Source organism: Buteo buteo, chromosome 17, assembly GCF_964188355.1.
Source record: "Buteo buteo chromosome 17, bButBut1.hap1.1, whole genome shotgun sequence".
In the NCBI taxonomy this organism is placed as follows: domain Eukaryota; kingdom Metazoa; phylum Chordata; class Aves; order Accipitriformes; family Accipitridae; genus Buteo; species Buteo buteo.
In genome coordinates this window covers 30,962,678-30,984,268 of record NC_134187.1, presented here as the reverse complement: position 1 = coordinate 30,984,268, position 21,591 = coordinate 30,962,678, and the positions used below count along the sequence as shown (strand labels likewise).

The 21,591-nt window shown below is 49.6% G+C and overlaps 2 long non-coding RNA genes across 3 annotated transcripts in view; one reads left to right on the top strand and one right to left on the bottom strand.

Annotated features, from left to right (window-relative positions):
• Positions 1-14,862, bottom strand: part of LOC142041119 (uncharacterized) — a 21,782-nt gene extending 6,920 nt beyond the window's left edge. Inside the window, exons 1-3 of one of the 2 annotated variants that reach the window (XR_012653359.1) lie at positions 14,804-14,862; positions 4,140-5,257; positions 3,278-3,316 (exon numbers count right to left, since the gene is read on the bottom strand). This is a non-coding gene — a long non-coding RNA (uncharacterized LOC142041119). Of the gene's footprint in view, positions 1-3,277; positions 3,317-4,139; positions 6,370-14,803 lie in introns of those variants that run through there. The other variant, XR_012653358.1, reaches the window with a different exon arrangement.
• LOC142041120 (uncharacterized) lies at positions 14,418-21,591 on the top strand. Its single transcript, XR_012653360.1, has 3 exons — positions 14,418-14,589; positions 15,125-15,350; positions 19,905-21,591. It is a non-coding gene; the product is annotated as an uncharacterized LOC142041120 (long non-coding RNA).

Genomic DNA, 21,591 nt, shown 5'->3' with positions numbered 1-21,591 from the left:
ACCTAACCTAACCCTAAACCATAACCCCTAACCCTAATGACTAAACCCTAACCCTACCACAACCCCTAAGCCTAATAACTAAACCTTAACCCTACCCCAACCCCTAACCCTAATGACTAATGCCTAACCTAACCCTAATAACCATGATCCTAACTCTAAACATGACTAACCCTAACTGCTAACCCTAACCCCTAACCCAACCCTAACCTAACCCTAACAGCTACACACACACACACACAACCCTAACCCTAATGGCTGCACACGCACGACCCCAACAGCCCTAACCCTAACCTAACCCTAATAAGCTACGCACGGGCGCAACCCTAACAGCCCTAACCCAATACTAACCCTAACCCCTAACCCCCAACCCTAATAAGCTATGCACACGTACGCGACCCTGACCCTAAAGGCTACACACGCACGCACGCGACCCTGACCCTAAAGGCTACACACGCACGCACGCGACCCTGACCCTAAAGGCTACACACGCACGCACGCGACCCTGACCCTAAAGGCTACACACGCACGCGACCCTGACCCTAAAGGCTACACACGCACGCACGCGACCCTGACCCTAAAGGCTACACACGCACGCACGCGACCCTGACCCTAATGGCTACACACGCACGCACGCGACCCTGACCCTAATGGCTACACACGCACGCGACCCTGACCCTAATGGCTACACACGCACGCGACCCTGACCCTAATGGCTACACACGCACGCGACCCTGACCCTAATGGCTACACGCACGCGCAGCCCTAACCTGCTACCCTAACCCAACCCTAATAGCTACGCACACGCGACCCTAACGGTAATGGCTATACACACGCGTGCACGACCCTAGCCCTAATAGCCCTAACCTGCTACCCTAACCCACCCTAACCCGATACTAACCCTAACCTAACCCTAATGGCTACACACATGCGCGACCCTAACCGTAGTGGCTACGTGCACGACCCTAACCTGCTGCTCTAACTCCTAACCTAACCCTAATGGCTACACACACACGCAACCCTAACCCTAACAGCAACACGCGCGCATGACCCTAACCCTAATAGCCCTAACCCACTGCCCTAACCCTCCTAACGGCCCTAACCCTCCCTCCCAACCCTAACTGCTACCCCTACTGGCTACACACATGACCCTAACCCCTAACCACCCTAACCCTAATAACTAACCCTAACCCGCCCTCCCCCTATCCCTAACCTAAACCTAATGGCCACGCACACACACGGCCCTAACGCCTAAACCTAACCCTAACCCCTAACGGTTCCCTAACCCTTAACCCTAATCACTCCCTAACCCTAATGGCCATGCCCACTGCCCTAACCCGCTACCCTAACCCACTGCCCTAACCCCTAAACCTAACCTGCTACCCTAACCTAACCCCTAACCCTAAACCCTAACGACCCTCAACCTAACCTAACCCTCACCCCCTAACCCTAACAGTGTGACTGACATTAATCCTAATGCTGTGACAAAGCATACTCCTAACCCTAATGGTGTGACTAACTCTAACCCTAACCCAACACCCTAACCGGACACCCTAACGCAACACCCTAAACCTAACGTGACACACTAACCCAACAACCTAACACTAAACCCTTAACAGTAACCCTAACCTGACAGCCTAACCATAAGCTCACAACCTAACCTGACACCCTAACCCTAAACCGACACCCTAAGCCTAACCCTAACACCTAACCCAACACCCTAAGCCTAACCCTAACCCGACACCCTGAGCCTAACCCTAAACTGACAACCTAACCATAACCCGACACCCTAACCCAACAACCTGAGCCTAACCCTAAAGACTAACCCCTAACACTAACCCCTACCGCTAAGCATAACCCCAAACTCTAATCCCTAACCCTAACACACTAACCCTAACCCGACACCCAAACCCTAACCCCTAACCATAACCTGATGCCCTAAGCCTACCCTAACCTGACACCCAAGCCTAACCTGAAACCCTAACCTGACACTCTAACCCCTAACACGACACCCTAACCCGACATCGTAACCCTAAGACAAAACCCTAACCCAACACCCTAACCCCTACCTCTACCCCTAACCCTAAGCCTAACCCTAACATGCTAACCCTAACCCAACACGCTAACCCTAACATGACACAGTAACCCTAACCCCCTAACCAGACACACTAACACTACCCCAACAACCTGACGCTAAACTCTTACCAGTAAGCCTAACCCTAATCCGACACCCTAACCCTATCACCCTAAACCTAAGCTCACAACCTAACCTGGCACTCTAACCCTAATCTGACACCCTAACCCTAACCTGACACCATAACCCTATCCCCTAAACTAACAACCTAATCCTAAACCTTTGACCTTGAGTCCATGACCCCTGACCTCCACTTTTACCCTCAGCACTGTGACCTTTGACCCCAGACCCCAGTGACATTTGACTTTGGCCCCGAAGCCAACACCCTAACCTGTCACCCTAACCCCAAACCTAAACACTAACAGCCCTAATCCCAAACCCACATCCAGCCACCAGAGGGTGCTGTCCCACCACTCATACCACTCTCTGGTGAGGCCCTGCCCACTGGGTGTAACCCTTATTAGGGTTCCTCTACAGTAGGGTTTCCAGGGAGTAGGGGTAGTGGAGCCTGGGGTTCTGCAATGCTAGGGTTAGGGGTGTTCTAGGTACGCTTAGGGCAGTCTAGGGTTAGGGGTCCCTAGGGTCTAGAGTGCCTGCAAATGCAGGGACCCCTAACCCTAGCCCTGCAGAACCCTAAACACAACCCTACAGATTAAGGGGGCCTAATTGGGGGTTCCCCAGTGGGGTTAGGGTGGGGTTCTATGTCTAAGAGGTCCCCTTACCATAGAGCACTGGGGGGTGTAATGTGGGGGTACCCCCTCAGTAGGGTTAGGGTGGGGTTCTGGGTCCCAATGGTACCCTAACCCTACCGTACCCTAACCCTACCTTGAGCTAACTAAAACTGGAGGAGTGGGGCACGTGGCAGCTATTACCCTAATTGATTACTATGGGGAGACTTCTAGCTTACTCTAATTATGGCATTGGGGGGTGTGTAGAGGTGTGCGAAGTAGGGGGGGGGGGAGCTCAGGGAGGGAGTAGGTAGTGGGGGCAGCGCTCCTAATTAAGGGGTGGGGGTTGGGGAAGGATTACCTACAGGGGGGGCTGCTAATTAGGGGGCTGGTGCTGGGGCAGGGCCTGCTAATCCCAGGGCAGGTGCTGGGGGGAAGCCCACTAACACCAGGGGTGGGTGGTTGGGGGTGAACTTACCTCAGGAAGTGGTAGGTGGGTGGGGAAGGTGTAGATAATCTATAAAAAAAAAAATTAAGAAAATGTAAGTTTGGTGCAGCAGTAGAAATTGGCTTCCTGCCCAGGAGCAAGTGTTTTCTGGTTTGCTTTTTATTAACTCTTTGCTCCCAGGAAGTCTACCAATTTCTACTGCTTTTTTTTAAAAATGTTTACTTTTGAACTTAAAATTAAGTTTAAGCACAGCAGTACTCTCACTTCCCCAGTTAAACGCAGCAGTACTGCAAAATCTAAACTTAAGCACTACAGTACTGCAAAATCTGAGGTGAAGCGCAGCAGTACGGCAAAGTTGGAGTAGGAAAGGGCTTCTGCCCTGGAAGTAAATTTTTTACCTTTATTTTATAACTCTTTACTCCCAGAGCCTGAGCCATCTGCTACTGCTCTTCTGTTTTAAATTTAAGTGTCACAGTAGCAACTTCCAAGTGTCACAGTAGCAACTTCACAATATCAACTTTCAAGTTTCACAATACAGTTTCACAGAAGCAACGTTCAAGTTTCACAATACCAACTTTCAAGTTTTACAATACAGTTTCACAATAGCAACTTTACATTTTTACAATACAGTTCTAGAATACATTTGTACAACAGCAACTTCAAAAATTGCAGTACAAAATGGCTTCCAACATAATAGTAAATTTTTTATTTTTTTACTTGATTACACCCAGGGACAGTGCCATATCCTACTCCTTTTTATTATTGTTTCACCGGGTATTTAAATACAGAGTTTACAGACCATGTTCCAACCTATCAGTCTTTTCCACATTCCTCACTGCCATTATGGCCGTTGCTGCATGTCCAGAAGTTTTCCTCTCTGAGGTTATGTTACCTTCACAATCCCTGTTCTCAAGTAGAAAACGAGTTGCTCTGCTCCTCTTCACAGACTGTCCACTTCCACACCTAGGCACAAAAACAGAAATTGAAAAATATCATTACATCACAAACTACAAAGAGCACCCAAATATTTTACAAACACACCAAGGAAAAATACAGTTACACTCACACACTTCACAACCCTGGCCTACTCCATGCTGGCCATCTAGTCCAACTCCCCCCACCCTTCGCCCACAAAATCCTCAACTATCTTCCAAAGACCATCTGCTGACCAACATAATTCCCTGCGCTAATTGGCAATTACCATGTTCCAGGGGAGCGCCATTCCCGGGAGCCTAGAAAAAAATCCCCCTGCCTGCCAAAACCCCGGCCCGAGCACACATAACCCTACAAGGTTACACACATTCACAACACACTACGCATTGACATCGCATGCACACTGGCCCTCGCTCTCAACTCATCCATCCAACAGCCTGCCACCCTCAAGGGGCCATTGCCCTATGTCAGCAGCACCAGGGGTCTCAAAAATCACCCTGCCTGCCAAAACCCCGGCCTGAGCCGGACCCCCGTCTGAACACTGGCCATGAACATCGCCTCACAAAGCAGCCAGGACTGGGGGGGAAAAAAAAAAAAAAATCCACTGGCTGGGGATTTTTTATTCTAATTGTATTTTATTTTTTCCTAATTGCTAACAAACATCTCTACATCCACCCTGCAAGAGACCACTGAAAAGCTAAATCACGTAACCCCACAAAGTTACGCACATTCACAACACACCACTCATTCAGATCACATGCACGCTAGCCCTCACTCTCAACTAACCCATCCTGCAGCCAAAGGGTGTCAAGTGGCCATCGCCCCTTACTTGCAGCACCGAGGACCTCAATAATCACCCTGCCTCCAAAACCCCCGGCCCCAGCCCAACTGCCTTCCAAGCTCCCCACAAACTACCCTTCCATTACAGCAACGCTTCAACACACGCCATCTGCACTATACACAGATTTTCAACCAGATACTTAGCTTTCATAGTGGCACATGTCACAGTCCAACCTCCGTAGCAGCCACATCACCTAAAGGCAAGGTTCCTTCAAACACCTCGTGGCCTGTGATCACCTGCAAAACCAACACACAAAACTCTTGAACTTCACCCTCGGCATAAAAAGAAATCTTCCACAGCTCCAAACACCTGCTTCTCACCGATTCCAAAAACAAAAAACTCAATACCTTAACCATTTCTAGAAGCTTACCACAAAGTGTCCACATAAACAATATTAACACCCACACCTAATTACCGCCTTACTATATTCTACCTCACAATCCACTTGCAATCCACTCCCCTACTGGCATGCAATGACTCAAAAATCTTTTAACCCTCAATGCTAGCAATCGAGACATATCAACATTTCACCCATAGACTCTTATCGCTGTTCCACCTACCCCGACTCTACGGCCCCGGGCAGAGCAGCTACAAGCCAAACGCACCTGTGCACACACCAACACAAGACAGAACAGAACAGTACAGACCAGGTGATTCAGAGAGAAGACTCTCGGCAAGAAGAATGACTCCCGAGCGGGAGGTGCCATCCGGCAAGATGACCTAGAGGGTCCAAAACGCCGAGGCGAGGAGGCTGTACGGCAGACCCCCGAGGAGTCCAACGTAACGGCCTGTTACAAGATGGTACTGTCAAAACCGAGATGATGGATGCGCCAGAAGCCTGTCATCAAGTCCTAGGAACATCAAGATGTGGGGAAGAACTCCCAGTCCGAGAAAACGGACGGCTAGAGAGCGGAGCTGCCAAAGCGGCCCCAAAGAACGCCGCAAAAAGAACCGACTGGAATCTGCCGAGACCGATCCGTGCTTTAGAGCTCCGAACGCAAGAAAAGAAGCGCCCGATTGGCACCGGGCCGATGAGTAAGAGCATTCGAGACCCTAGGGACGGCACCTAAAGCACGTGCCGTGCTCCCCTGGCACAAAGCGCGACGAGGACATTGAGATCTGAGGAAGGTCTAAGCCACGGAGGACAGACTACACAAACCGCGCACCACCACAGACACAGGCTGGAACTACCCTGCCCGGCACACGCTGGTCTCGTGCTGAAGAGCAACCCGCTCCCTTCGCCTGCGCAAAGGCGACTGCTTTGAGACGGTCCTCTCTCCTGCGCTAACTTTAAAACCCCTCCCTGCAATTCCCAGCTTTGTCCCTTCCTCCCAGCTGCTCCCCAGCCCGGGTCCCTCAACTTAGCTTTCAGAGGGCCGAGGATCCGAATCCATCCTCCACAAAACCACACGGGCTAACCAGGATGTTCTTCAAGGGGACACATTGATCTTCAACATCTGCAATGAAACAAACAAACAAACAACAAAAAAACCCCACAAATCAGAAAGGGGAGTAAGCATCCCACTGGCCAACGCCAACTACTTCCCCAACTCCCCCCTCCTCACAAGTCCCACCGTGTTTGCTTCCCCGCTCATTTCAGTCAGATCCTGCAGCCATCATCACTCGTGGTACCTAAGGTACCAAGAGACACCAAGTTAGCATGGCGCTCGCGAGAAGTCATCGGCCCCACGCTCCTCCTCACTAATCCACAGCTCACCTCAAACGCTCATCCAATTCAAAGATAGCCCACACAACGCCTCCAGAATGGAAGGTAAATGCTTAACCGAGCAGCCCCATAATACTTAGCTATTCAACACCGACCTGGCCGACGACCGCCTCACCTTCTCGGACCCCTCACCAGCATGCAGCTTTGCAGGAGACCTTATAGCAGACTTCACGGTACGTAAAGGGTGCCTATAAGAAACCTGCAGAGGGACTTTTTACAAGGGTGTACAGCAATAGGACAAGGCGGTAATGACTTCAGTCCTAAAGAGGGTACATTTAGTTTAGGCATTAGGAAGACGTTTCTCACTAGGGGTGGCGAGGCACTGGAACGCGTTGCCCAGAGAACCTGCGGATGCTTCCTCCCTGGAAGCATTCAAGGCCAGGTCAGATAGGGCTTTGAGCAACCTGGTCTCACGGAAGGTGTCCCTACCCATTGCGGGGGGGGAAGGGGGTGGAACTAGAGGATCTTTATGGTGCCTTCCAACCCAAACCATTCTACAATTCTATGACATCCAAATCCACCTGCAAAACTCTTCTGAGAAGGGCTGGTGAACCCTCCTCCCTTTCCCCAGCAGTCCCAAAACTTTAGAAACCCCTTTTCTTCTCCTCAACTGTCAGGAAAGGAACCCCACTGCTTCCTGACACCTCCTGCCCTCAATTCACACCCCTGAACCCCCTTCAGCGGCTACTCCTCAGGAGCTGCTCTTCTGAGCCACATCCCAAATTCTGGGGGCACCTCCTAACCTACAGCTTCCCAGAGACTCTGAGCATTGCTACATGCCCACAAAATAAAGTCAAGTCCCAAGGCTTGTAATCTACGAGGGGCCTGCCATAAGCTGCAAAGGTTCTAGGGACAACGTGGCATTCCATGGGCAATGAGGAAAGGCATCCCAAACCCTGAAGGGCACTGTGCCTCACGGCCCTTCTGCTTGCTTCAGAAATACTAAAACTCCATATACAGATGCATACAAGATACTGACCCTGACCCCTGCTAAACAATATCACCATCGGTCTCATTAAGAGATATATCAGCAATTTACACAGCATACAGCAGAACTGGTGAAAAAAAACAGGTTCCTTTTTCAATAAAGCTGGGAATTCCAGGAAAACAAAATGCATGAAGAATTTAAAAAAAAAAAAAAAAAAAAACAAAACAAACAACAAACTATGCATACTATTAAACCATCTTTCTACACCTGAACACTCAAAATTACTGACCTGAAAAAAAGAAAGGAAAAACAAAAAAAAGCTGCATACAAGTGTTACTTGCTACCACACATGCTGCTGAACCTTGACTGGTCCTGAAGCTCTTACCTCAGGCAGACACCTCTTCCCAAAGGGCTGAGCCAGCTCCAAAGCTGCAAAGGACTAAAGGAAGAGCTGAGCACCAACACCAGAGAAACCCAGGAGCACAATGAGCTCCCTCAGCAGAGGCTGTGGCTCAAATACCCCGAGCCTCCGCCCACCACCCTTAGCACAATCACCTGGGAAAGGGGAAGGGCAAACCACCAGAAGTTATAAGAGTCAGCTGGAGGAGCAGCAGCACTGTTCTCACCTGCCTTAAATTTACAGCAAATGAGACCCTGAACAGACAAAGTAACCCCTCCAGGAAATGACACTACTTGCTCCTGTACTATAGCTACACCTATTGCATCAGCAATAGGACTGGGTAGGGAATTAAAATTAATTTTTCTGGGGTGTAGCTAGAAAACGATAGATGCCCTTCTAAACTAGGTAAGAAACTAGCTCATTAAATGCAATGACAATGTTGTTATCAAAATTGATGTGCTTTAGTTTCCTATAAAAAAGCCAAAGTGCTCTGGGGTTATGCTTCATTTCTAGCAAGACTGTGCATACCACCTAACTTCTACCAGAACTACTTTATGAATAGCAATAAGAAAAACATTCCTGTGTTATCAACACTGTTTTCAGCACAAAACCAAAATGTAGCCCCATACTAGCTACTGGGAAGAAAATTAACTCAATCCCACCCAAAACCAGCACAACAGGGTATGTGAGAGAGACAAAAGAATTAAAACATGGGGACAGCTAATTAAACAAACAGACATAGGAAGAGAATTTAAAAGGTGATGGGCTACATGACAGACAGGAATAACTTAAAGACAGTGAATAGGTTAAAGTAGACATAGAAAGAAAAAGTAAAAAGCAACGGGGTACACAATAGTGAGGAAAGAATTAAAAAACAGTGATACACAGCTCGATACAAGTAGACATAGAGGGAAAATTTAAGAAGTGATTGGGTACAGGACAAAAAAAAATTTTAAAATAGCCACAGTGAACTAAAACTGAGAAATATGAAGGAAATTTAAAAGTGACACAGGGGCACAGGACAGAGAGGAAAAAAATAAAAAATAAAGACAGTGAACTGGATAAAAGTAGACCTAGAAAGCAAATTTTCAAAGCAACAGGGTACACAACAGACAGGAAATAATTAAAAAATAGCAATAGGCAGCTTCATAAAAGTAGATGTAGCATCGTGGTTTAACCCTGGCTGGCAACTAAGTACCATACAGCTGCTCACTTACTCCCCCATAGTGGGATAGGGGGAGAATCGGGAGGGTAAATGTGAGAAACTCATGGGTTGATATAAAAAGTTTAATAATTAAAAAGACTTTTTTTAAAAAAAAATTGTACGAGGAAAAAAAAACCAGCAAATGAAAACAATTGCTCACCACCAACTGACCGATGCCCAGCCAGACTCAAGCAACTGGGTACAGGACAGAGAGGGAGGAATTAAAATATAGGGTCAGGGAGACAGAGAGGGGAAGACATAGAAATTAAATTTTCAAAGTAATGGGGTACAAGGCAGTGCAGAAAAAATAAAAAACAGGGAGAAGCAGCTGGATAGAGAAAGGCATATTAAAAATTTAAAAGGCAACAGGATACTGGGCAGAGTTGACAGAAGAATAACAAGTTTTGAGGAGCCATACACATAGGTGGGCAGGCAGAGAGGGAGACAGAGGAAGGGAGGCAAGCAAACGTCTAAAGAAGGCAGGCAGAGGTGGGCCAGGATGTAAAGGAAAGGACATGCGACTCACCACAGCTCCTGGTGCTGGCAGGAGACCTTCACCGCCCCGATGCTTCTCTCTCTGCCTCTGCCCCTTCCTCCTCCCCAGTGCTGGCTGCCTGACCCTCACGTACTTGGCAGCACGCAGCGGATGCCTCGATGCTCCTCATCCACAAGGCTTGCTTTGATACACAGTGGCTCACGCATGTAGCCAACAAAGGCCAGGGACAGCTCAGAGGGATCCTTCCTTGCCTCAGGGACTGGCCATTCCTTGCTGCAGGCACCTACCAGCCAGACCCCCATGCACTCCCTCCTCAGCCAGTTCCCCTGCCCAGGCAGCCCCCTTTACAGCTGGAGCCCCTTCACACAGCAGGGCCAGCCCCATCCTCAGCCTCACTGGCCACACCTGGGGCCATCCCAGACCCAGCTGGAGCCCATCAGGAATAGGGGCCATTGCCAAAGCCCCACAGCACATCATCCCTGCCCCTACCCACATCCAGGGAGACAGAGGAGACAGGAAAAATTTATTCATTAAGATAAGAATTCCTGGCATATAAGAAATCCTGGCAATAAGTTGGCTACAAGGCTCCGTGCCCAAAGGCAGCAGGATGGGGGGATAAAAGGGAAGAGAAAAGCAGGAGGAAGGACAGAGGGACACAGGTGTGCAAGACAGGGAGCCAAGAAATTGGATGCTGGGACAAGAGAGGGACAAGAAGCAGGAAAATGGTGTAGAGAGAGAAGAGCAGAGATACTGAGCAGAACAACAGGGATGGAGATGGAGGAATAAATAATAGGAAGCAGGGGAGAGAAGGGGAAGAGACTGGCAGGACAGGAAGATAAACACAGGACAAGGGACAGGGAAACATTCTCAAGTGATACAGGAGAAGAAACCGCAAGAACTAGAAAAAAGAAACAGGGAGCCAGGTAGAGAGAAAAATTTTTAAAAGCAACAGCATACAAGAAGCATAGGCAAGAACTAACAAACAGGCACAGGGAGATGTAGACAGAGGAAGATGTAGAAAGAAAATGTAAGAAGTGACAGAGTACAGGACAGAGAAGGAAGAGTTAAGAACTAGAGACAGGGAGATGGATAGAAAGAAACATATAAAGAAAATTTTGAAAGCAACAGAGTACAAGAATCAAAAAGTAGGTACACGAAGCTGTGTAGAGGGAGACGTTAAGAATGAAATTTGAAAAGCAACAGGGTACAAGAAACACAGGCGAGAAATTAAAATAAGGTCAGGGAGACAAAGAGAGGGAAAAGTAGCAAGAAAATTTTAAAAGCAACTGGGTTTAAGAAACATGCAAGAATTTAAATAGGGATGGAGAGGTAGGAAGTTTCAAAAGTGATGACATACAAGAAACATAGGCAAGATTTAAAAAACAGGGACGGAGAGCCTGATAGAAGGAAACTGTGGTGCGTTGACCTTGCCTGGCTGACGAGTGTCCACCAAGCCACTCTATCATTCCTCCTCCTCAACAAGACAGGAGGATAGAAAATACAACAAAAAAAGCTTGTGGGTCAAGATAAGGACAAAGAGATCACTCACCAATTACTGTCACAGGCAAAACAGACTCAACTTGGGGAAATTAATTTGTCAGTCAAAATCAGAGTACAATAATGAGAAATATGAACAAATCTGAAAAACACCTTCCCCCCACCCCTCTCTTTCCTTCCTGGGCTCATTTTCACTCCTGACTTCTCTACCTCCTCCTACCGAGCAGCACAGGGAGAGAGGGAGCGGGGGGTTGCAGTCATTCATCACAAGTTGTCTCTGCTGCTCCTTCCTTCTTCATGATCTTCTTCTGTTCCAGTGTGGTGTCACTCCCATGGGGCCACAGGTCCTGCCAGAAAACCTGCTCCAGTGTGGGCTCCTCTCCACAGTGTCACAGCCTCCCCTTTGGGTGCATCCGCCTGCTCTGGCGAGGGGTTCCCCATTGGCTGCAGCGTGCATATCTGCTCTGCCATGGACCTCCGTGGGCTGCAGGGGGACAGCCTGTGTCACCATGGTCTTCACTGCAGGCTGCAGGGGAATCTGCTTTAGGACCTGGATCACCTCCTCCATTTCCTTCTTCACTGACTGTGGTGTCTGCAGGACTGACAGCTTCTGCACAGCATTTTTTTAGCCCTTCTTAAATATCACAGAGGTGCTACTAGCGTTGCTGGTTGGCTCAGCTTTGACCAGTAGCAGCTCCACCTTGGAGCTGGAACTGGCTGTGCCCAACATGGGGACAAGTCCTGCTGTCTTCTCACAGAACCCACCCCTGCAGCCCCTGCCCACTCCCCTGCCCCAGCTTGCCACACAAACTCACTACAACAGTGATCGGCTACAGGGCAGAGAGGGGGGATTGAAAAGTAGGAAAAGTGAGACAGAGAAAGATGCGGTGGGGGGGAGGGGGGTAGCAATGGGCTACAGGACAGAGAGGAGGAACTGATAAAAAGGGAGAGGATACCAGACAGAGAGATGGAGAAAAACAAATACTAGTGATGAGCCATAGGGCAGAAGAAAGAATTAAAAAAGGGGACAGTGAGGTAGATGAGAGAGACTGAGAAATATCAAAAACACTGATGATCTAAAGGGGAGAGAGAGAGAAAATAAAGAATAGGGACAGGGAACCAGATAGAGAGAGAATAATAAAGACAACAATGGGCTATGGGACAGTGAGGGAAGAAGTTAAAACATAGGGACAGGGACCTGGAACAAGAGAATCTAAGAAAGTAAAAGTGTATCCAGAATACAGAACAGAGAAAGGAATTTAAACCACAGCTCTCACTCTTAGAGCTGCCAGGAGACCTTGCCAGTTCACATGCTTCTTTCTCCTTCTCTCCTGCCTTCCTCTTCTGTAACTCCAGTTGCTTGGCTGTCCTCCACATAACGGAACACGCGAGCGTCTCGCAGCTCTTACGAGATGAGGCCTCCTAGACACGTAGCCTCGCTTGCTCGCTCACTACGTGGCCGTACCGCGCTGCTGGTCATGCATACAGACCCTGGCAGCCTGACCTGCTGCAGACTACGAGGAGGGATCCTCCCACACCCAGAGAGGCAGGCTCTCTCTTGCCTGCAGCGGGAGGCAGCTGCCAGCCAGATGGCCTTCCGTTTCTTCTTCTTTACTTTTCTGTGGCCTCTCCAGCTTCAGCAGCTCCCGTCCACAGCCAGCAAGCGCTCCGCCTGTCCCTCTGTGCTCCCGCGCCGCGAGGAGAGGGAGGCCAGGCAGAGACAGCCCACGCGAGCCTGAGGCTGCTGCAGTCAACGGCATCCCCGGGGACGAGCGGAAAACCGCACTCACAGCGTGGCCTCTGGGAGAGGGAAAGAGGCAGCAGTGACCGTTATTACTGTAGCTCGACCCTGGCCGGAGCCCCTCCTTCCGCAGGGGCTTCCACAGACACCGCTCGTTCCCTGCTCCGCTGCTAACGGCACCCACGTTCAGGGAGACTCGAGAACATCGGAGGGCCAGCTTGCTGCCCTCACGACAGGGCTCGGGGGCTGCCTGCGGCTACAGCACAGGCTTCAGGGGAGGGGCTGGAGCTGGGGGCAGCGGCACGGGCCGAGCGGGGCCGGGGGAAGGCGCCGGGGGAGCTCCGGCAACTCAGGGAGGCGCCCGCTGGCCGCGCCTGGGGGGTGCCCGCCTCCGTCCCCTCTTCCCTTCTATCGGCTCTCGGGGAACTGCCCGGCGCTGCCCTGGCCCGGCTCGCCTCCAGCGGACCGGGAGCCTGCCGCAGCGGCCGCTTCGCAGCTTCCCGTCCCGCCAGCCCCGGGCGGCCGGCGGGCAGGAGGCACCCCCCCGCCACCGCCCCCGCCGGAGGCGATCGCCCGCCGCCGCCACGCTGCTCCCGGACACCGCGCATGCGCCGGAGGGGCCGGAGCCGGCGCGCGAACGCCGGGCTGCCCCACGCGCAGGACGGCGCATGCGCCCGGGAGGCGCGTCCGCACGGCTGGTCGGGGAGCGGGCGCAGCGGGAAGCCCGCGGAAAACCACGCGAAACCGGCAACGCTCCTGAGTCTGACCTGGTCGGACTCCGGGGGCCGCGGCGGCAGCGAGGACTACGCCGCGCCCGAGAGCCGCGCTGCTGCCCGGCCGCCGAGTCCGCGAAAACTACAGCTCCCGGCATGCCCCGGGAGGCAGCCTGCCCTGCTGCCTGACCCCGAGGGGACGCCGCTTCCGTTTCCGCCCACCCCCACGCCGGCGCAGCCGCAGTCCCCGCCGAGCCCCCAGCGCCGGTCCGCGCGGCTCCAGCGCGCTCCCGCCGCCGCCGCCGCCCCGGCACAGCGCGGCCCCCCCCCCGCCCGGCTCCAGCGTCGGGCAGCGCCCGCCGCCGCCCCGGCACGGCGCGGCCCCCCCCCGCCCGTCTCCAGCTTCGGGCAGCGCCCGCCGCCGCCGCCGCCCCGGCACGGCGCGGCCCCCCCCCGCCCGGCTCCAGCTTCGGGCAGCGCCCGCCGCCGCCGCCGCCCCGGCACGGCGCGGCCCCCCCCCGCCCGGCTCCAGCTTCGGGCAGCGCCCGCCGCCGCCGCCGCCCCGGCACGGCGCGGCCCCCCCCCGCCCGGCTCCAGCTTCGGGCAGCGCCCGCCGCCGCCGCCCCGGCACGGCGCGGCCCCCCCCCCGCCCGGCTCCAGCTTCGGGCAGCGCCCGCCGCCGCCGCCCCGGCACGGCGCGGCCCCCCCCCGCCCGGCTCCAGCTTCGGGCAGCGCCCGCCGCCCCCGCCCCGGCACGGCGCGGCCCCGCTGCCGCTCCGTGCGTGCGATACGGACCCCGCCGTCCTCCTCGGGGCTTTCCCCGGGACCCGCCGGGCGACTGCGCAGCCCCGCCACGGGGCCCGGTGAGCACCCCCCCCCCCACGCGCACGTGCTCCCAGCCGCCCTGTGAGCCGCCCCGTGAGCCGCCCCGCCCCCTCCGCGCGCACGTGCTTCCAGCCCCTCTTTGAGCCCCCAGCTCCCCCCCCGCCCCCGGCGTCGGCACAGGCGGCCCCCACCTCCCCCGGGACACCCCCGCCTCCGACGTTCGCCGTCCGAGGGGCGCCCGGCCCCGCTCACCTTCTCCCGAGGGGCAGCCGCAGCCCGGCCACCGCTCCGCTCCTGCCTCGGCTCCCACCGGCCCCGCCCCGGCCCCTCCCCCGGCAGCCCCCCCTTTCCAGGGAGGGGCCGTCGCCATCAGCCTCACTGCCCGCACCTGCAGCTCCTCCAGCCCCGGCCCGCAGCTGGGGGACCGAAATCCGGAACAAAACTCCTCAACACCCATGGGAAGTTAAGCAGGAGGCACTTCCTTGATTGAATGAAAGATGTCAAGAGTCATCTCAATTGGAAGGGGTGTTAACTGGGGTCAAAATACAGATTTTAATACCCATCTTATTTTAGTTCTAAGACTTGGCGATTGCCAGGTATCATCTTTTCCATTTACCTGGGTCCACCAGCGAGGCCACAAGGGAGATTTCTTCCAGAGAGAGGAGAGAGTTATTAAGGCTGAAGTCCACGATTTGCTTTTCTCCTTCATGAAAAGATGAGTGGATCGTATATCATCACTAGTCACCCAAACAGTTAACCCTGAACTTTTCACCTGTCCTTTAATACAGTCAACTCCAAGGTAAATTTTTTCCGTCATTAAGAGGGGACCAAAGATCATTTAAAATATTATTATACTTTCTACAAATACATCCCCATCTTAGAGCTTTAGCTACTAGAGAAAGTCTTTGGAGTTTGGGGTCAGAGGAGCTGCAAGTATAAACTTTCATACAGCTCTGTTTAGGATGTGTGATTTTTCTCTGGTTGTCTAAAGCAGTCTAAATTTCCATAGACGGTCCTGACTCTGGGTGGCTCTAACAAGGATCCTGGAACTCCAGGAAATTCTAAACAGCGTTTTATATTTTAAATATGATCCCAAGTTCCTTCCTGCACTTGGCTCTACGGTTTTGGCAACTGACAGCCCCAAGGGCTGCCTGTACAAGTTTCTCCCGAAGGGCGATTAAATTAATTCTTTTGTCCATGAGGTGGATGGTTTGGTAATGTTATAATTCACAACGCTATAATTCCTTCTTTCAAATTTTAAAAAAATAATTGCCTTTTAAATCCATCCCATTTAATTTGCTAAAATGATTCTCATTGTTCTGCATCTTTTCTCAAGTTTTGGTTAAATTCAATGTCAGTATTCTCCACGGAACTAGATTTTCATCTGACTTTGGAATCAGAAGGCAGGCTGTTACTGAGGTTCAATTTTGTGTCTTTACAAAACTTTGAATCAGTTACAAAACTAGATTTTTGGGTTTTTTAAACCAAATTACAAAAACGGTTAATATCAAGATTAACACAGCTCAAACAATAATTGTTTCATTTTGTTTATCTCATGTTTGGAACCCCTCAAAAAAAAATACATACACCCTCTAAACACACAAAAAGATTATTGCCCTCGACAATATTCCTAATAGCAACCCCAATATTATAAACTTTACACAGCTGTTTTCCCAAATAGATAATGTGAAACTTACTTATAGATTTTCAGTTTTAAAGGGCCAGTTTCTTCAGACTTCCAATTTCTTGTTGGTGCTTTCTTTATTCTTGAATAATGAAGCCAAGGTTCTTCTCCCAGACCTTTACTGCTCTAAGGGTTGTTAAAATGACTCGATACGGTCCTTTCCACTTCTCAGTGATTTTACATACATTCAATCTCCTGGTCGGAAGGGATGCGCTGCTACGTCCAATTCTAAGGGTCCAGCTGTGGAGACATACTGACAAAGTTCTTGAAAAGACTTGCTTAAAGAAATCATAACACCTTTTAAAAACCTATCTCCAAAGGCACTCAAGATACTCAGAACATAGGACTCTTGATATGGTCTTTCATAAAACATTTCATAATGACTTAAATTTTCTTTCTCTTCTGGCTATACTCTGATTCTTAATAGAGCCATGGGTAATGCTTTAACCCATGTGAGGAGTGAGGTTTCCTGACAAATTTTACTCGACTGTTGCTTAAGGGTATAGTTCATTCCCTCTCTCTCTCTCCCCTCCCCCCCCCTCCCCCCCCCCCCTTGCTTGTGGTCTATATGGGGTGTGATAGTCTCAATCTATAGATAATACTTTGCTCAACTTGTCTCCTAATCTTTGCTATAAAATGAGGGCCATTGTCAGATGACATTCTTACAGGCACCCCACATTTTGGTATTATCTCTTTGAGCAAGACTTTGAGTACTTCCCTTGCTTTGTTGGTGCAACAAGGGAAAGCCTCGGGCCACCCAGTAAAGATATCAACTAAAACTAGGATAGATCCTTCTTTTCAAGGCAATTCTATAAAGTCAATTTGCTAATACTCTCCTAAAAAATTTCCTTATTTCATAATCCCAAAGATGATCTTATTACTGATTCGGGGACATTTTTATATATAAATTTCACATCCGCTTCTAATTGTTTAAACAATCTTTGTCGTATTTCACGTTCAGCTCGGGCAATTTCTCTTATTATTGTGGGTGGGACTATTATTTGACCTGTCGGTGTTACAGCCTATCCTGTTTCATTTTGTTAGCCTGCAATCTAATAATTAATTCTTCATCTTTTTCGTTATAATTTGGAGTTTCTTTAGGCAATTTTATACTTTTCTCTGGAACTAGTGCTAGGATGCCTTTTTCCGCAGCCTCTTTAGCAGCTTTATCGGCCAGTCGGTTACCTGCGTTCGGACCGGTCTTACCTAACTGATGTGCTTTACAGTGCATTATCATGACTGCTCTTGGTTTTTGAATGGTTTCTAACAATTTCAGTATTTGTTCTGCGTGCTGAATGGTGGTTCCTTGCGCAGATAACGGTCCTCTTTCTCTCTGTATCGCTCCATGCGCACGTACTACTCCAAAAGCATACTTTGAGTCTGTCCAAGTGTTGACTCGCTTTCCTTGACTTGGTTCCAGAGCTCGAATAAGAGCTATCAATTCAGCCTTTTGCGCAGATATCGTCGAAGGCAAAGTTGGCAACACAATTACCTCCTCAGTAGTTATTGTCTATCTTGATAAACGTTTTCCTTCACAGATGGAACCGCTTCCGTCGGCATACAGTTCCCAATCTGTTTCTTCTAGCGGCACATCTCAGAGAGCCAGTCAGCTGGAGTAAACTCTTTCGATTGTCTGCAAGCAGTCACGTTCCAGTTCTCCTCCTTTAACTTGATCAGTTGTTGAAAACCCAACAGGGTTAACGGTGGTAGTAGTGTTTAGGTAAACATCATCTTGTTCCAGCAACACCACTTGGTATTTCAGCATCCTGCTAGGGGATACCCAATGCCCCCCTTTCTGTTTTAGCACAACAGTTATCATATGGGAAACGTACAGTAATCCTTTGTCCTCTAATCCTTTGTCCTCAGGTGAACTTACGAGCTTCCTGGATCAGTAGCACAGTTGCAGCGACGGCTCTCGGACGACCAGAGCATCCCAGACTCACATTACCTGATCGCTTCGAGAAGTAGGCCACAGCTCGCCCACTTGGCCCTACATATTGGGCCAGGATACCCAGAGCTATACCTCTTCTTTCACGAGCAAAAAGTTCAAGTGTCTTTCTGGGTTATTTGGGGTTTTTTTCTTTTGACACTCGATATCCACTGATTCCCCAAAAGTTCAAAAAGTCAATAGTTAACTTTGTGCATTGTTCTTCCGTCTCAGCTACAATTAACAGATCATCCATATATTTCGGCAAGATTTCTTGATTATTTTCTTTCTTCCAAATCTCTAATTCTCGTGCCAATTGATTTCCAAAAATGGTAAGACTATTCTTAAAGCCTTGAGGCAAGACTGTCCACGTATATTGTGTTTTTCTCCCAGTCTCAGGATTTTCCCATTCCAAAGCAAAAACCTCTTGACTACCGGGATCCAAGGGAATACGGAAAAAAGCATCTTTTCGGTCTAACACTGTGAACCATTCTTGTTTCTCCGTTAGGTTTGCTAACAAAGTATAAGGATTTGCTACTACCGGATGAATATCTTGTACTATTTGTTTTATTGCTCTGAGGAGGTCTTGAACTAATCTACCATCTTTTTCATTAGCCTTTTAACAGGCAAGATCGGGGTGTTATATCTGGATTCACATTCTATTAACAATTTGTATCTTAAAAACGTTTGTATTACCATTGCTAACCCTTTCCGACTTTCCGGTCTTAGGGGGTATTGTTTAATTCTTACCGGATTCGATCCTGGCTTTAAATCAACTCTCACAGGTTCTGCTTTTTGGATTTACCAGGAACTTCACAGTCCAGACGATTGGAATTACAGCATTAGACTTTGACTGGTATAATCTTCTGCTTTCGGTAACCATCCTGTTAACAACAAAGCCACTGCTTCGATACGTTTAGTTTCTGGAATTGAAGTTTTAATCTCTCCATTTTTTAATTTAACTTCTGCCTCTAAGTTCTCAAATAGATCTCTCCTTAACAGGAGTTTAGGAGAATCTGGCACATACAAAAACTGCTGAGTGACCCATTGCTTTCCTAATTTCATTGTTAAAGATTTAAAGAAGGGTCTAGTTTCTCGTTCACTTGTTGCACCGACACCGCCAATTTCTTCAAAACTTAACTCTCCCTCTAAGGTATTTAAAACTGAAAAGGTGACTCTTAGTGTCAATTCAAATTCAATTTTCTGTTCTCCCGGTTTAGCTGTAACCAGAGGTTCTGCTGGGAGACTCCCCTCCGGTCCCCGTCAGATACGTTCACTTAAAAAGAACAAATCTACCTATGGCACTTTATTCCATTTACTCTCTCTCCTACAAAACAACAGTAATTGCAATATAGTATTGTAACTCAAAGTTCTGTTTGTTTACCATTTTTCCTGCAATTCACCCCAATGTGCCAATAAACGTCCCAACGGTGATGGTTTTGGTAACTTTTCATCAGCAGTTCTATTTCCTGCACTCTTATTCTTAAACAATTTTGCTGATGCCTTTATACTTATATACATTCAAATACCAAATACCAAACAAATGCAAATGACAATTGTCCCAAATAATACACAAAGTCCAACCCAGCAATAGCTTTCGCTTATGACTTAGGGGCAGATGCCTAGGCTTCCACTGCAGACGGGTACCCGCCAAGCCCCAACCCTGCGAAGCTTTCGCCGCGCCTCACGGGCAGGCTTTCCAAACAAATTCCAAAGCAGCAGTGCCTTACCTTTTTTTCCAGGGAACGCTGCGAGGAGCTTTGCGAGTCGAGGGTGACAGTTCTCCCCGAGAATACCTCGGTGCCGGCCGGAGTTCGATCGACACTCAATCTCGTCCAGTCTCACTCGCAAGGTCCCATCTGGGTCGCCAAAACCGTTCCCGAAATCCGGAATAAAACTCCTTAACACCAACCTGAAGTTAAGAAGCGGGCACTTTGTTTATCGCAGCGCTGGGGACACGGGGGATCGCTCCTCCAAAGGCGTGTCCTGCTTAGTATCAAAATCCATCAGTTTTTACAGACTTTTCCTGTCAGGTCATGGTTACCTAAGCTCCTTCTGTAAAAATGCATACTATGCTCGTTCTTAAATTTAACCTTTATAATGATCGGTCCTTTGATTATATAACCTTATCAATATTCTTATTTAAAAACAATCATTGGTTAGTTACCCTTAGCTGACTGGCATCTTCGATCCTCAAATCGAGATGGGAAGGGTAAGGGGGTTTCCAAGCAGCAAACTGGCGTCCACGACGGTTTCCTTAGTTTCCTGAAACAGAAGGTAGAAGAACCAGTAACTTCCTGGTGAGGTTTCTAGGGTTAACTCTTTCAAACTTTAACAATATTAAGGTTCCTAGAGTCACGCGTAACACAGCTCCTGAAGTTTCTATGGCTACGTTTCAAACTTAACGATCCTATACGTTATGCTTCACAATTTTACTTCTTAATCAAACCTAACTCTTCTATGTGATTAAATTTTGATTTCTTTACCGGAATATTTGCAACAGCTGGAGCCCAGCAGGAGCAGGGGGGACACGGCCCGAGCCCCCCCAGCGCCTCACCTCCTCCTCCCCTGGGCTCCCTCACGGCCCCTCCACTCGTGCAAAGGGAGCGCAAACGCAGCCCGGAGGGCAAAGGGGACGGGCGGCCAGCGTTTATTCAGTCAGTCGCGTGCCTATCGAGTCCTGCCAGCGAGTCTGCTCCGGGGCTTGGGGCGCCCCCCGGCGCTCCCTCTGCCCCTCGGACACCTCTGATAGCCTATTTCCATACATTCTGTATGGCGCGTCTAAATATTGGGATGGTTTTAATATTTTGTACCAGCTGTGGAAACTGGTTTGCTGCTAGGTGACTGCAAAAGTGAGATTTGGTAAATAATTATTAGAAATCTTATACTAACACTACGATTGAAACAATAGACAAAAGTATAGCCAAGCAATTAACTAGCAGAGGTAGGTACTCCTAAGTTTTGCAGTTCTTTACTCTTATGACTAGATGTTCCTGTACGCTAGATGAGAACAATGCTGAAACTGACCACACGTGATCGAAACTGCGGTAAGCTTCAAGATCAAAGAACAAGGACAAGAATAAAGACTTCAAGGACAGCCAGCAAGAACTTCAAATGGGTCGGTGGTCGCAAAAGCAGCCCTTCGACTCAAATGGATCCTTCATTGCACGTGATCGGACGTAGGCAGTACTATGATAATCGGTTGCCATCGTTTTTATGTATATGTATTCTAATCTGATTAACATGCAATTAGTTATTCTGTATAACCTGTTTGTGCTAAAGCTGTGGCATGCACGCTAGGTGGAACTATCCCCCGTGCATCCAGCGCTGCAATGAAGAATGCCTGCTTTCTAAAACTCCAAAACGAGTCTTGGGGAGTTTCTTCGACTGGCTTTTCAGTATCAGGGGTACAAGGGAGGAAAGGAAAAA